Source organism: Parambassis ranga, chromosome 13 (assembly GCF_900634625.1).
Source record: "Parambassis ranga chromosome 13, fParRan2.1, whole genome shotgun sequence".
Taxonomy (NCBI): domain Eukaryota; kingdom Metazoa; phylum Chordata; class Actinopteri; family Ambassidae; genus Parambassis; species Parambassis ranga.
Genome location: NC_041033.1, coordinates 14120261 through 14125734, shown reverse-complemented (window position 1 = coordinate 14125734; position 5474 = coordinate 14120261).

The following is a 5474-nucleotide window of genomic DNA, read 5'->3' as shown; positions in this document are numbered from 1 at the left end:
GTACTTCCAAAAAAAAAAGTCCTTTAAGGTGGCTGTATACCTAACTGGAAAGATGTCATTTTCAAAATCCATTTCACACATAATGCTTGCTCAATCATGAGAGACTCAGCGAACTGAATGAGAACGATTTATTAAGTACAAAGTTTGAATGTGCATCGGCGTCCTAGACCCCGTCATGAAGACCACATCCGAAAAGGGGGAAAAATGCAAGAGGAGAGGCCGCTGGATCAGAAGATCCCCCCAGAGTGATATGCTGGCATGAGGACTGCCTACTACAGCAGTTTGTTGGTGTGTCTTAACTGGAAACCTAAAGCAGATGAGACAAACAAGTGTGTGACACATAACATTTTGTTCCATGCAAGCACACTGTAACTGTACATATCTGCCTGCAATCCTTAAACTGGTGCATTTGTGGGCACATATATCATCTCATTCACCACACACATGGCAAATTCCTGATAGCAGGGTGGTCGCATGACACTTTTGTAACATTTTGTCTTTTTCACGTCATGATGTGATCGCGCTCCTCATCAAATCACTGAACACTTTTAACAACAACAATGTATTAAACAGCACAAAGGATGATAACAAACACTTAAAATGAGATTTTGGATACAAAAAGCATTGCATTAGATCCCTTTTTAGACAAAGCCTGTTGACCTCAAGTGGTTTGTTCTCTAAACTTTATGAATGCAGACAGATTCCCAGCCAGATTATTTTCATACACAGACCACAATCCTTTCCTGTTGATTTCTTGATGATATTAAACATGACACATGTTCAGAAACTTTTCTTTTGTGCTGGGAAACACTGACATAGAAACATAGAAAAAAAAGGCGGTAAAAAGGGAGCTCTAACTGCTGTGACTGTCTTGTGTTCCTGCAGTGCAGAAAAAAAAAGACGCACTTTGCCACCTCTGAGCCAACTTTGGAGGAAGCAACTCACCGCACTGACACAGCAGCACCCTCCACAGGAAACACTTGTCATAGGGCACATTTCTGATGCAACAATGGCACATTGAGAGGCGGCATTATGCCCGAATCTATATTATTATTGTGTTATTTAATGAGGAAAAGTAAGCAAAGGCAGCACATGTTTGTGGCATCATGGCTGTATATGTATTGTTCCTCCCATGCCTGAGTGACTCAAACAAACCGGTGGAAAGCAGAGACCAACAGTGTGTGGTGTGCTAGTTCCTGAAACACTTACTGAACTCAAGGAACTGTTTCTGGTAAAAAAACTGAGCGGATGGAAAGAGAAGTGAAAATACTAGATCACAACTGCCTCCTTATGTTGAAGAGCAAACGGGGACCAACTGACACTTACTTTTTTGGTTTTGTGTCTCTTTCACGTCACATTTGTTTTCTTTCTGTCCTATGGTTAGAATCTGGATTTTTCTCAGTATCATCTCTGGTGTTTCATTTTTATTTTAGCTCAGTCGTAGCTCACAGATGTTTAAGAAACATTTACCTGACTGTGTTAAACTTTTTCCAAGGAATTCCTTGGTGGCTCTCACAAACAATGATAGAAGGAAACAAAACTTCCCAGCAGTCTCTCCAACAAAAGCACCTTTATGCATGATTCTACAGTGTATGTTGAAAATAATCTTGTTTATAATGTATTCTTTGTCATTCCTGTAACACTGTTTTTTTTTTCACTTGATGCCAGCCGAGGCCTGCTTAGACAGAGAAACCGAAGCTCCTCTGTAAGCTGAGAAAACATCTTCAAATTCCATTATGGTTTAATTTGCATCAAACAAGGTAAGCCAGCGCAGGCCTGGCTCATTATTTTTGTATTACATGTGCCTGTGTATCGTCTGCAGGATTGGGAAAGCCCTGTCTGTTTCACTGTAAATTTCCACTGTACCGTGATATTTGTGGGTTTACCACAAGTGTTTTTCATCACTCTATTTTTCACTGTTGTTCAATTGGGAAAAAAAGCAAAGATAAAGATCATTTATTTTCCTCCCTATTTCCTCGTTTGCCTTAAAATTGCTCTGATGTAATTCAACCTCTTGCCTCCAGCTCTAGCTTACCTTTGACATATGATATGTAATTAGCTGTTGAGAGAGGACATGAACTCGGTTCGGGGACCTGAAGGGGTTTTCCTCTGAACTCCTCCTGTTAGATGTTAATCAGGCACGGGCAGCATGTGTGGAGGCCGATACAGACCCTGGACTAGATAAAGAAACACCACCCAGCTGGCTTCAGAGAGGGTGGGGAACTCCAGGAGTTAGAGAAAGGTGGGTGGTGATGTTATCATTCCAAAGTTCCAAATATCATTACAATGGAATTGGCTAATACTAGCAGCTTATGAGCATGATAGCCTTCACTAACCATATCAAAAGACATTATTAACTTAGCACAAACACAGTTTGGCTGCATGCACAGAGCCTGGAATGTGAGTCCAGATGCCTCACAATATAAGTTTCCCAATAAAAATAAACCATATCTACCATCACAAAATATGGATAATTAGCTTTACATGATAGCCATTGTATAATAATTATCTGAATCCATGTTCTTGTGATTGCATGCCGCTCCCCTGGTGGATTTGTTCACTGTAGATGTTGACAGATTGATGGTTCATTCAGTCACCAACCAAAACTCTTTTCAACATTCCTGCTCTGTCCAAACAGTTTCCAATGAGCTGTTGAATGTAGGACAGAAAAAATAATACAAAGTTAATCTGTGACTTCACAGAAACAGATTTTAATCAAAGAAACTCCAGTAGTCTCAAAGTATTCTCTCTGATCATACGCGCAACATGTTCCTCACCATTCCTAGCCTTTAACAATAGGCGTCATCTCTTCTGGAGTCTGCTTTCCGTCACTGGTTGTCTGAGTGTAAAAACAAACACAAACTTGGAAAGTGGATGATTGTTCTCTGTGGGACCTTTTGATGTTCACAGTTGAAAACATACGCAGTCAAAACAATGTGGTTATTAACATTTCCAAAGCTTCAAGTCTTGATGCTTCAATTACAGGAACAAGAAACAACAATCTGAAGTCGGGGTTGAAAAAGGTGAAGAAATCACAGCTGTAGGAACATTTAACATTCCTGCATATTTTATCTGAAATGTAGACTAAAGGTCTGAGCTTTTTTTTGTGTGTGTATGTACATATTCTTTTTTCGTTGCTGCCATGTGCATCTTAATCTTAATCTTAATCTTAATCTTAACAAAAAAGACCCTAGCCATTGCTACATTGCATTCTTTATTTGATTGCTTTTCTATCATCCCCTAATGATTTTAAACTTTTCCTCCATCCTTATGTTTAATTTGAATTGTTGCTGTCTCAGTATGTAAATCTAATGTCTTTCTTGTTCTGCTGTGCTCTGTTGACCCTGTTTTTAAAAGTTTATAAAGTTTATTATCATTTTTATTAAACCAGTATTTCATATTCGGCTCTCTGTTACCGCTAACATTCTGTTTTCAATTACCAGTGAGAGTCACGTCCAGAATTTCCTTAGTTTGAGGTGAAATGGTTTTCAATGATGCTGCATCTATTACTGAAAATGACCCATACGCATCATCAAATTCCTTCACTGCAGCTTTTATGTGACATGCATCAGCCTCACCAGCGGCCAGATGGACGGAAAACAAACCTGAGGTTGGCCTCTTTTTTATTTTTTAGTGAGTGGATAAAAGCGCAGTTGTCTCTGATATTCAGCTGAAAGAGAAAATGATGTTTACAAGACTGTGACAGCTTCCATTCGGTGTGCTCTTTGAAGCAACATATCATGGGTAGCTACCGTATCCAGTAATCAAAAGGAAAAACAGAGTGAGCAGACTGATCAAAGTGTTTTTGTTATTATATAATACAGTAGGTGTTTATGTCTTAGCCGGTGCCATTTGTATGTAAGTACAAATGTTGTTATTATGGTACATCATTATCATGATGATATCATCATTCCTGGTTTTCAGGATCCATTTCATCTGAATAGCTTGTTTGGTCAGCAGGTTTCATAACATCAGCAGCTTCTGTTGTAATTTGAGACTATTGTAAACTGCTTATGCGTCAGATTATGAAACTTTGTGTAAATTTGCCAGCTGTCATGATCTCTGTGTTTCGGTTGGTATCTGTGTCTGCTGTTTATTCAAAGCAACAGAGCCTGGTTTGTTTTATGGGCAGTGCCACTGTATACAACCTGTGCGTGCCATCCACGCCTGAAGGTGCCATGTGGGAGCTGAAAGTAAATTAATACTTTGTTTGTCAAGAGAGGGCTGCAGTCAAACTGAGAGCGTCAACGTCACAAACAAACCACCTCAAGTGCATAGCTGTGCATCGGTTTCATTTACAGGAATGGCCAAGAAACCTGATCTCCATTGTCTCGTCCATAAACTGAATAATGGCATTATGTCAATTAGAGATACAGCAACAGGAAGCGAGACTGAATAAGTCTGAGCGGAAACGGAGCAATAACATGTAATTACTATGCAGCAGTTTGTTTTCATAGATATTGTAATGATTATAGTGATTGTTCATATTGTAGGTGTCACCAAAGGGGAACCATTAAGAAGCACAGCAGAATATTATCATCAATTTTGCTCTGACTGCTTGTATTAAATGATGAGAAGGCAGTCTAAACAGTACTAGGAGTAGTGAAGCACTGTACTTAGAATACAAACTAGGACTAACTCAATCTAGTTACAGGTGAGGAAATTCTGTTCATTCACTTTGTCAGTGTAAATGTTAATTTTCAGTATGTAGTCCACTCTTCTGACCAGCGTAGTCACAGAAAAGCAGCACAGTCCCAAACTCCCTGTGTTCTAAGTGATTCATACACTGAACAAAATGATGTTCGGACGCAGCATTTTTTCCTGAAAATGAGCCATTGTTGTCCTTAAATCCTTTAATGGTAACTCAGAAAACAAGTCAGAGGTTAACCCTTCGTTATTTTAAACAGGTGACTGAGACTGAGAGTTGCTCAGTGGTGTATGTTTGTCTCGGCTTGGCCATACTCTAGATGTGTAACCATGCCTACAAAATGACTATACCTATCGACCCGAACACACAATGGTTCAGACTAGCTATAGTGTCAGACTAGTGTTAGGCTTGTTGAGTCTCCTCAGGTAGACTCTCATCATCATAAGCCAGTGTTTCATCTCATTAACTGTGTGTCTTCCCTCAGGCAGGTTACTCTCTCTCTCTCTCTCTCTCTCTCTCTCTCTCTCATAAGCTTCCATGGAAAATACAAACACTGACATGACGTGTCAGTGTTTGTATTTCTTATGAAAAAACATTATTCTTTTATTTTTGGTCACAAATGCAAATGTGTCAAACAGATGTGTCAACAAGTGATTCAGCTGAACATCAGACAGAAGAAAAAGTGAAAGTCATGTGTCAAATATGGAAATCATCTGTCTGCAGTGTAGTGGGAGGGACCACACATCGATCCGACACAGAGTGGGAGGCGCTCAGAAAAACACATTGAAAGTTGGTGGGAGAAGCGCAGACCGAGCAGTCTGCTTCT